The sequence below is a fragment of the Cebus imitator genome, unplaced genomic scaffold, assembly GCF_001604975.1.
Source record: "Cebus imitator isolate Cc_AM_T3 unplaced genomic scaffold, Cebus_imitator-1.0 Scaffold131, whole genome shotgun sequence".
Classification (NCBI taxonomy): Eukaryota; Metazoa; Chordata; class Mammalia; order Primates; family Cebidae; genus Cebus; species Cebus imitator.
Window position 1 is genome coordinate 1,538,245 of NW_016107446.1, and position 11,760 is coordinate 1,550,004.

The following is an 11,760-nucleotide window of genomic DNA, read 5'->3' on the forward strand; positions in this document are numbered from 1 at the left end:
ACAAAGGACCCAAACTCTTCGTTTTTGATGGCTGCATAATATTCCATGGTGTATATGTGCCACATTTTCCCTATCCAGTCTATCGTAGATGGGCATTTGGGTTGGTTCCAGGTCTTTGCTATTGTAAACTCTTAATGTAATTTGCATTTGTCAAACTTTTCAAAATAACTTCTAAAGCTTCCCTTGTCTGCCCTGAGGACTCCATTTGTAGTGTGACTGCCAGTTTCTGGTCTCCTGAATTGGTTTTCATACCTTGTCCCACCACCCTACATGCTCAAGGGGATCCCAGAGAGTCAAGGTAGAGAAACCCAACTCTGTTATCCTTGTCACCTCAAATCTTTAATTGACTGGGGCAAGGAGTGTGTGTCTACTTGCAAAGTAAATCCCTATGACCCCAGGCAGATGCCAGGATTTTATTTTTCTTGCTAATTAGAAAGTTGGATATTCAGAGTTGAGGGGCTCAATTACAGGATACTTTTCTTGGAAGTTCAGCTACCAAAGAATGGAAAGGGAGGTTTCATTCTGAATATTCACTTCCAGATGTAATCATGCACACGCTGCTTGTAAGTGTTCTGTTCAGACACACAACTCAGCACACACACTCATACATATGCCACAAACACTCACACTCCTACCCACCACACACACACACACACACACACTCAAACCACCACCCACCACACACACACACATCCATACACACACACCCCTACCCAACATACATCCACATAAACACAGCCTTACCCAACACACACACAAACACACACACACACACACACACACACACACACACACACACACACTCAAACCCCTACCCACCATATACACATCCATACACACATACTGAGGAACTGTGTTAAAAAAACCTTTTCTTCCCAGGTCCGCTAGGGGAGGGGTTTCAAATGCAGGTATTTCCCAGCTCCCCACCTCAGGTGTCTGGAGCTCTTTGAGCACCTCTTCCACACCGGTCAGGTAGAATTCTTTGTCTGATCTTTCCATGCGTGCAGTGCTTGTGGGAAAGCCAGGTAGGGCTCTTTTGTCCCAAATTCCCACCAAAAGCTCTGGGAGGAGGGGGCTCTATAACTCAGGGTTGTAAAACAAGTAGCCAATCCAGCATCAGAGTCAAAGATCAATCAATCCAGAGGAAGTTTAAAAGAACTCCTCTCATTGGACGAAAACATGAATGGAGAGGGAATAACTCAAGGGTTAAAACTTCAGCTGGTCCTACCTGAACAGACTTCCCTCTCTGGGTTTCCCTCCCACAACAGCGTAGAAGCTGTCTTCTCTCTATCTCTCTGTCTAATAAATCACTCTTCCACAAAACTCTTAGGGTCCGCAATTTTATTTGGACAGTAAACTCACCGCACCTCTGGGACCCCTTTCCCCATTTTTTGGGGTTAGGGAGGCCAAGAACCTATAAGCTGGGTACTCCCCCGGTAACAATACCCCTACCCAACACACATCCACGTGAACAATAAACACAGCCCTACCCAACACACAAACATCCATACCCTAATACCCCTACCCAACACACACTGATACACACACCCCCCCACCCAATACACATCCACATAAGCACAGCTCTACCCAACACACAAACATTTGCTCACACCCCTACCCAACACACACGCACATCCATACAGAGCCCTACCTAACACACACACATCCACACATACCCCTACCTGACACATATACATCCACACAGAGCCCTACGCAACACACACACATCCATACACTCACACCCCTACTCAACACACATACACACACACAAACACTCCTATCCAACACATACATATTCATACACACACCCCTACCCAACACACACACTAACACCTCTACTCAACACAAACACACATCCATATACACACCCCTATCCAACACACACACTCATACTCCTATCCTACACACAAATACACATACACATATACAAACACACCTCTACCCAACACATACACACTAACTCATAAACACACTCTTACACACTTACATGACACACACACCTCTTCTCACATAGTCCTTCTCATATATACACACACACACACTTTTCTGCTTACAGGCCTGCCTTGCTGTCCCATTAACTCAGCTCTTTTTCTTACTGAGTCACACTTATGAATAAGATCTGCCCAGACTTCTTCAAGTCCTGGTGACCCAAATAACTAGTGCTTAGCTGAGAGGTCACTCCACAGTTTCCTAATTCTCAGATCCTGGAGCAAGTGTCCCCTTTGCCAATATTGGGATTATCTTCCTGTGATCCCACAGAAGCTCTATGTCATCTAACAGTCTCTTCCTTATTCCCTGATCAGTCACCACATTCTGCTCCTGCTTCCTTTGCAAGCTCTTCCGAAGTCATCTGGTGTTTCCCTGGCTAACACCCCAACCTGAGTCCAGCCTCTTATTTAAATGGAATCTTAGTGGGTCTCCCTGCCTCTAGCTTCAGTTCACTGAAATCTACCCTGCACTGTGCTGCCAGCTGGGGTTTCTTAAGTTGTCACTTTTGTTGTCACCCCTCACCAAGCTATCGATGGTTCCCACTTACCTGTAGTTGATGAGTAATTTTGTGGGTTCATCTAGCACTCAAGGGCTCCACAAAGCAGCCCGTGTCTCCGCAGAGGCACTGTGCCCAGTGAAATGAGGCCGAACTTTCCAGATCAAGTTGAGCTGGGGATTTTCCCAGTTTTGCCACTCACAGATGGGTAACTTGAGGTCAGTTACCCAACCCTCTGAGCCTCAGGTGTCTCATTTATAAATTAAAAACAACTACTATTTATTGAGTGCCTCCTGTCTGCTGGACTCTGGGCCAAGCCCCTGTGAAGAACTGACCCAGCTGATTTGCCCATTCAGAGTATGTTTCAATACTTGCCATTGTTTCAGTGGACACAGGGAGTCTCTGGTGATTAGAGGCAGCCAGGGGGCTTACAGGTCATCCCAACATTGTAGCAACAGCAGATATCAGGCTGACTTCCGAAATGGTTTTCATTCGTAAGCAGGCCCAAAAAACTTGAAATAGTTTGGATATTTGTCCCTGCCCAAAGTTCATACTGCACTGTAATCCCCAGGGCTGGATGTGGGGACTGGTGGGAGGAGTTTGGATCATGGGGGTGGAGCCCTCATGGCATGGTGCTGTCTCAGTTACAGTGTTTTCTCATGACCTGTGTTCACTGTAAAGTGTGTAGCACCCCACTGCACTCTCTTTCTCTTGCTCCTGCTTTCATCATGTGACATCCCTGAACCCTCTTTGCCTTTCCACCACGGTTGTATGTTTCCTGAGACCTCCCCAGAAGCAGAGAAGATGCCAGCATCATGCTTCCTGTTCAGCCTGCAGAACCGTGAGCCAGTTAAACCTCTTTTCTTTATAAATTACCCCATCTCAGGGATTTATAGCAATGCAAGAACCACCTAATACAGGAGTCCTAAAAGCTCTTTGTGTAAGTTCATGGAAATCCAGGCTCCCTGTTCCATGAAGAGTTTCCTGAGGGCGGATGTGGCAGGGTCCCTGAGTGACTGCATGGATCAATGCTCTCCATCAACCCACATCAGATGTACGGCAAGTATAGATGCAAACTTAGGTTGTGTTAAGTCTTTCATAAATCTAAAAAGGGCTTAATTTTTACCAGATAGATTATCACCTTATATGGTTTGGATATTTGTGTCCTCCAGATCTCATGTTGAAATGTGATCCCCAGTGTTGGAGGAAGGGCCTGTTGGGAGGTGTTTGAGTCATGGGGCCCGATCCCTTATAAATGGCTTGGTGTCACCCTTGAGGTAATAAGTGAGTTCCTGGCCTATGAGTCCATCTGAGCTCTGTTGTTTAACAGTGTGTGGCATTTCCACTTCTCTCTCTTGCTCCAGCTCTTGCCTTGTGACACACTGGCACCCCCTTTGCCTTCTGCCATGATTGAAGGCTTCCTGAGGCCCTGACTAGAAGCAGATGCCAGTGCCATGCTTGTACAGCCTGCAGAGCTGTGAGCCAATTAAACCTCTTTTCATTATAAATTGCCTAGCTTCAGGTGTTCCTATTAGCAATGCAAATGGACGAATGCATCATCTAATCCAACCTAACAACACACATTCTATACTGATAAGACAAATGAGAAAAGCAAGAAGAGATAAGTTCACAATTTTCATTTGGGACCACCTGCTATGGCAAGAACAACAATAAAATCTGGATTTTATGACATGGTGCTGTGTCCAGAACTGCCTTTCTACTGAGAATGCCTGCATAGGGGTGTGGAGCAGGGAGTCAGTCATCAGCTAAAATTACTCCAAAAACGAGCTTTAAGGGGGACACTGAGGTATCATCATGCATTGACAGTGGCAGCAGGAACGCGGCACCTCACTGCCTACAAATTTACCAGCCTCTAGGTCCTCTGTGCAATATGGGGTGAATGACAATTGGAAAGGAACAGCGTCAGCCATGAAGGCTCCCTGCTGTTGAGTTCTTCTCTCTTGCTTTTGTCCCGTAGCTGCCTGCTTCCTCAGCCCACCCACAGGTGGCCATAAACTTGGGATCACAGCCCAGGATGAGGCCTGTTTAAAAGAAGGTATCATCCTTCAAGGGATCATGAGTCCAGACAATAATCAACAACAGATGCTAGACTATTTAGGAGAGCGACGAATGGGAAACTTGTTAGGTGGAGCAGGCTGACAGCACCTGAGCACACTGGGCCACACTAACGTCACCAGGCAAGGAGTCACCAGACATCTCTTCATGAGATGCATCACAAAATGCCCACCCATGAGAATTATTTTATTTTATTTTTTTAAAGACAGGGTTTTGCCATGTTGGACAGGCTGGTTTCAAACTCCTGACCTCAAGTGATCCACCCGCCTCTACCTCCCAAAGTGCTGGGATTACAGGCGTTAGCCACCGTGCCCAGCCCATGAGAATTTTTGACAGAGGAAATCAGCTGGAATCTAATCAAGCCTAAAGCTCTAACTACCAAGTTCCTGGAAATACAGGGGAAAGAGGAACACAGTAAAAGTCACTAAGAGGATACGATCAGTAGGACCGTAAATGTGGGAAATTTTGAATAACTAAGATGAGCCAGAGTCTGTTTGACTGTCAGATACCATAGGCTGAGTGGCTGAAACAACAGAAATTTACTTTCTTACAGTTCTGAAGACTGGGAAGTCCAAGATCAAGGTGCCAACTGATTTGGTTTCTGATGGGGGCTCTCTTCCCAGCTTGCAGACAGCCACATTTTTGCTGTTCCTCACCTGGTGTCTCCTCTTATAATCCTGTCTTATTAGAGCCCCGTCCTTATGAGTTTATTTAACCATAATTATCTCCTGCAGGCCCTATTGTCAAATACAGTCACATTAGGGGTTAGGGCTTCATTGTATGGATTTGGGAGCAGGAGGTACTCAATTCAGTACATAGCATAAGTCATGCAAGTGCCTCCTCACTAAACAAAGAACACCGACATCAATGGGAACTTTTGTTGCCACCACTTCCCACCCTAAACTTGAAAGATGCTGATGGGATGTTTAAGTCACTCTCTCAGTGGGGACCAATCCCAGTTTAAGTCTCTCTGTCTCAGTGGTGATCAATGGTGGTGATCCTGGGTGTGTTCCCATACCTCATTCATTTCAAGGTGCTGACTGAACATTTCCTGTGTGCCAGACTCATGTCAGGAGCCTCAGGTGCCCCAGTGAGACAATATGGCAAAGAAGATACCTGCCTCAAGGAGCTTACAGCCTAGCTTGTCAGGGAAGCTAGACTGTCTAGAAAAAACTCTAGGTTTTCTTGTCCAGAAAACTTAGAGTTGACTGAGAGGAAAGAAGACAATTGCAATTAAAGGGGAGAGGATCAGTATCTTCAGGAACATTTAAATACAGTCATGTGTTGCTTAGCAACAAGGATACATTCTGAAAAATGTGTCATTAGGTGATTTCATCATTGTGCAAACACTGTAGGGTGCACTCACACAAATGCAGATGTATGACCTACTGCACACCTGTATGGAGCACTTACTATGAATGGAGCTTGCAGAACTGGAAGTTTCTCTGGGTGAGTCAGTTAGTGAGTGGTGAGTGAATATGAAGGCCTAGAACATTACTGTACACTGCTGTAGACTTTATAAATACTGTCCATTTGGCCTATAAAATGTATTAAACATTTATTTTAAAATGCTTTTTTCTTCAATAGTAAATTGACCTTAGCTTACTATAAATTTTTACTTTATAAACTTTTTAATTTAACATCTTGACTCCTTTATAATAACACTTATCTTAAAACACAAACGCATTGTACGGCTATGCACATATATTCTTTATGTCTTAGTCTATCAGATTTTTTCTATTTCTAATTTTTTTTTAATATTTTAAACTTTTTTGTCAAAAACTAAGACAGAAACACACACATTAGCCTAGGCCTACACAGGGTCAGGGTCATCAATATCACTGTCTTCCTCCTCCACATCTTGTCCCACTGGAAGGTCTTGAGGGGCAGTAACATGCACAGAGCTGTCATCTCCTATGATAGCAATGCCTTGTCTTGGAATCCTCCTGAAGAACCTGCCTGAGGCCATTTCAAAAGTAACTGTCTTGGATTAAGTAGATGGAGTAAACCCTCAAATAATGATGAAAGTATAGTATAGTAAATACATAAACCAGTAATATAGTTATTTAGTATCATTATCAAGTATTATGTACCATACATAATTGTATGTGTTAGACTTTTGTACAACTGGCAGGGCAGTAGTTGTGTTTACAGCAGCATCACCACAATTACAAGAGTAGTGTCTTGTGCTACCATGTTCCAGCGGCTAGACACCACTAGGTGATAGAAATTTTTCAGCTCCATTATAATCTTAGGAGACCACTGTTGCTTATGGGGTCTGTTGTTGACTGAAATGTTGTTATGTAGCCCATGACCTAGAAAGGCTAAGTCTACATTCCTGTGCTTCTGTATTTTAAGACTGCTTGTGACACAGATTAGTCAACATCTGTCATTCGTCAATAATGCATTTTGTGGAATGGAGACGTCTATAGTCCACCAGAGTGAATTAGCAAAGTTAACACTAAAAAGTTTTTTCTTTCTAGCCGTTTCTAGACCAATGGGTCTCTGTCCTTATTTCTGTTTTCACAATATCACTACTAACCTCCATCACTTTTTTTTTTTTTTTTTTACATAAACTCTGCCTTCCAGGTCCAGCTTCCCAAGTCACCTTCTGATTGATGAAAGTCATCGAGACCTTTATGGAAGAGGATCTTCAGGGAAATGTACCCAAGTCTGAGTCACTCAGAAATGGACCAGTGATGCTAGGGGTTCCCTGTTTTCCCTCTCTTCCCTGTCCCTAACACTTCCCACTGTTACAGGAACCCAACGATGAGCAGACCTGGAAAGCCCAGGGCCCACTTCTGGCCTGCCTGTTATAACCAGTGGTCTCCAACCTTTTTAGCACCAGGGACTGGTTTCATGGAAGACAGATTTTCCACAGACGGGGGAGGAGGATGGAGCGTACAACCTAGATCCCACGCATGCGCAGTTCACAATAGGGTTTGCGCACCTGTGAGAATCTAATGTTGCTGCTGACCTGACAGGAGGCGGAGCTTAGGTCCCCTACCACTCCATGGCCTCGGGGCTGAGGACCCCTGTTGTAGGCCACTTAGATGATATGCCCAGAGAGCAGCCTCAGAGACTCTTCCAACATGTTCAGTTTTGATAAAACCTGCCCTGCCATAGCAACATGAGCTTAAGGAAATGGTACTGTAATTACTTGACCCTATACCTGGTTTCCAAGGCCAGCAGCTGGAGATGTCTTACTGTTAGCTTTTGAGCTAATCACATGTGCTCACTTCCAACTGCTGGGTGAGCAGTGAAATCAAAATAGCTTCTGACAGTGATTATCCTTGCAAAGGGGATCCCATGCTCAGGGTGAAGCTAGACGTTCCTCTTTCTTACAGGGAAGAGCAAGGTTTACTGCCATTAATAGTCAGAAAATCATCTGTGTTACCTAGTGAGGGTTCTAAGGATTGGATTCTATGTCAAGGCCCGGGCAAAGTGACAGGTGCTCCCTGCATAGGTGACTCCCTGTTAGGAGTCTCAACCTGTCAGCTGCTGCGTGAGGCCTGGCATGGCAATCATCATGCAAAGGCACACTCTTAAGGAGCACTGTAAGTGCTACTGTAATTCTTACCTTTGTATTCTACTATTAGTGTCTTAGTTCAGGCTACGATAACAAATATACCATGGGCTGGTTATATTTGTGGCGTAAACATCAAGCATTTATTCTGACAGTTCTGGAGGCGGGAAGTCAGAGATGGAGATGTGGGCTGGTTCAGTGTCGGGCGAGGATTCACTTCCTGGTTCATAGGTGGCGCCTCCAGGCTGTGTCCTCACTTGGCGGAAGGGGTGAGGGAGCTCTCTGGTCTCGTCTTATGAAGGCACGAATCGCATTCGTGGGGGCTCCACTCTCCTGACCTAACCACCTCCCCAAACCCCGCGGCTTCATGCCATCATGTTGGGCTTTAGGATTTCAACATACGAATTGTGGGGGGACAGAAACATTCAGTCTGTGACAACCAGATTCTGCCGAAGGACCCCCTCAGAGTCTTCCCTCCCTGGGCTTCATTGTGATGGTGGGGATGTTCAGCTGAGTGGATCTCACGCTGCAGCACCACCTCCCGAGCAAGCCACCATATTTTTCATTAGCCGGATGTGGAAGGTGCCATTATTGGTCCAATTCTCCAGCCCTTTCTGTATTTAGATCTTTTCTCCGTGACTTTACAATTTTTCCCACAAAAGGTAGAACATATTTCCCACTTTCCCCCTTCCTTTAACTTTGGCCACGGGACTAGCGTTGGCCAATAAATTAAAGTGGGAGTGAAGGCGCCTTTACAGGCCTTGCTGCTTCGGCTAGCGCTCTCCACTATTTGCCTGTGCCTGGCCACGCCCAGAGCTTCCCCCAGACGCGCTGGCTCCTTCGCCAGGGTCACAGAGTGACTCTGAGCGCAGACTCCCTCAAGAAGCCACCCCCGGCTGATGCTCAGAAGCAGATGGCCCAGCTGAACCCAGCCCAGATCAGCCACACCCCAGCCAACCTTGAGGCTTCCCAGTGAAGGAACCACCAGCTGCTGCGTGTGGTTGTTGCCTCCTGCAACCCCGAGGCTCCGGGCTAAGAAACCACTTGCTCCTGTATGCGGTGCAATGCATAGTTTCGTGTTAAGCCGTAGAATCGTGCTCATAGTCACCTGACACACAGGCATCTTCTTTAACAATTTTTTGGGGAGTTGCCAGCTTGAGTTGCAGTTAAGAGATGAGAGTTTATAATTTTTGTTTTAGCCATTCTAATGCAGCTGCAACGTATCAAAGATTTTTTTTTTTTTTTTTTTTTTTACTTATGATTGCTTCCCTTTAATGAAGGCTGCTTCAGTCCTCCCTACAGGCCCACTAGAGTCTCCCAGCAGTACATGTCAGCAGGAGCCATCAGATTTTCCAAAAAAATCTTCTTTCTCTAGAGGTTGTAGGCAGTGAGCACCCAGAGGGCAGTGGCAACAATGTTCTGAGTCAGGTGCTCCCTGTGGGACTGGTTGTCCTCCAGCTTCCACTGAAAGGATAAGTAGGTCTCAAACACCTCATGAGCAACATACACCAGAATATAATTCATTCCTGCATGAAAGAGCAGGGTTCCTGTCCACAGCCCCTTCACATCCACAACCGTGTACAGGCCCAGCAGGACGAAGAAGGCAAAAGAACTGAGCATGGTGACATATGAAAGGGATCGGAGATTTTTGTTTACTGGAATAAAACCTTCATTTTCAGAAACTTTTGTCAGAGCAACAGAAATGAGCCAAAGAATACAACGCCAAGCAGTGAATCGAACCAGGATGTCTTCGGTCTGAGCCTTGTAATACAATAGTATTTTTCCTGCCTGAACTACTAAAAAGGCCATCACGATGGAGTGGATGGTGCCCAGGATGCCCTCGGGGCCATAGGCCACCTCGGTGTGGGAAAGCACAGCAGAAGATGGGCGATGGTAAAGGCAATCGTCTCCCAGCTACAGGCGGGTCCATGTAGCCTGCAGCTCCTCCAGTACAGTTTGGATACTTGCCAAAATCTCCAATGCCCCCAGGTCCAGGATAACCAGTAGGGCACCCAGGGACTGGCAGGAGGAGTGTCAAGCCCAGCCACAGGCCTTCCAGCGCCAGGATGTGCAGCCTCTAGGGCCAGCTGGACATTATGTCTCGAAGAGAAAGGCATCTCCTCTCCGAGGCACAATGTTCAGGCACAGGATTAACAAAGAGGAGCTCCGACACAGCAACCACAAAGCAAGTCACCCCCAAGCACTGCAGCACACCAGGAATGCGCACCTTGTCCCAAGACAATGAACCAAGGCAATAATTGGGATTCACAATGATAATTCCTATGCAGATTAGCAGGAAACTCCTCCATGCAATCTTCCCCAGCAATCTGAATTTTGAATATCCCCATTGCAGTATAAAAGTCATTGATAGAAAAATGGAAGATCCCATAATAAATACAAACCATGGGAACGCGAGGTCAGCCACCATCAACCCATTCCAACTTGTGTGTTTGAAGTACCAGTATTTCCCTTCTCCACAATTGACGAAGACCATGAGTATGACAGCAATCTCCCTGAAGGTGTCCATACCGTGGAGAGGGAGTGGCAAGGCAAACGGACGCCACACTGCTGGCTTGATGTCACCATAGGGGGCCTGTCCTGCTGGGAGATCCCAGCTCAGAATTGATGAGGCAATCAGTTTCTCGAGAACTTATGGCCTTAGAAATCCGATTATTAAAGTCATCCAAACTCCACAAGAGCCTCAGAAAAGATATCACAATGATGAGAGTGAGACCAATAAGGAATGCAGTGCTCACAGGAAGGTTACTGCCGGCTGGATCCTCCTTCACAGCCCGGTCACAGGCAATTTCACTAACTCCATTATGGATGTACTTTACCGAGAGAATAGTTTCAAAATTCTCCACATTTGTATTCCAGCCTACAAACTTCTTTCTCTTCCAAGGCGTCATTCAGCTGTAGGATGGATCGGTGCTGGGTGCTGACAGGGATGGCTACAGTGCTAGGCTTCCCCACTTTTGGACTCTGAGGAACATTTACCAGAACCTGAAACAAGCAGTGATGACAGGATTCCGATTTCCAGCAGACAGTCAAGTTGGTCCCGAGAAGTTCATTATGGATGAGTAACAAAGCCTGATCCATCTTCAGCAACACGTGTCTTTTTTTGTCTAAGTCCGGTGGCAGCACCTCAAAGATTTTTCTTTAAAGGTTCCTTATAGCGCTAAAGGCACAAAGGAGACTTCGCTCTGTTTTCCAGGCGTGCCGTTGTCTATTCATTCACAAACTCATGGCTCCCATCTGCAACGGTTATTACAGAAAATAAGCTCTACAACTAGATACACATTTAAATTTGGTTAAAGATAAATTTGTTTAAAAACAAATAGATTAATACAATCCATTGATTTTAAAAAGTTTCCTTTTTTTTTTTTTCATTTATCCATCCCCCAAAAAATGTATTGAGAGTCTCCTCGGTGCCAGGAACTATCTTAGGCACTGGTGCATCAGGGAACCAAATCACACTGTGTCCTCGGGAGGGACATTCTGCAAGGGCTGAGCCACTCTTCCGCCAACTGTGCCTACTTTGTCTTTATGTCTTTGGTTAGACTAAAGGAAGAACCAGAGCCTGTGTTTGTAAAGCCACCCAAGCAGGCTAAATAGAATGGAAACAGACCGTAAAATGGTGACAGCCTAGCTCAAATATCAGTTAGGCTCCATC

General features: G+C 45.7%; 1 pseudogene across 1 annotated transcript; it reads right to left on the minus strand.

Moving 5' to 3' along the window:
• Window positions 1-9,340: 9,340 nt before the first annotated feature.
• LOC108312911 lies at window positions 9,341-11,368 on the minus strand (annotated as a pseudogene). The gene has a single exon (XR_005202244.1). The product of XR_005202244.1 is annotated as a heparan-alpha-glucosaminide N-acetyltransferase-like (transcript).
• Between the last annotated feature and the right edge of the window lie 392 nt (window positions 11,369-11,760).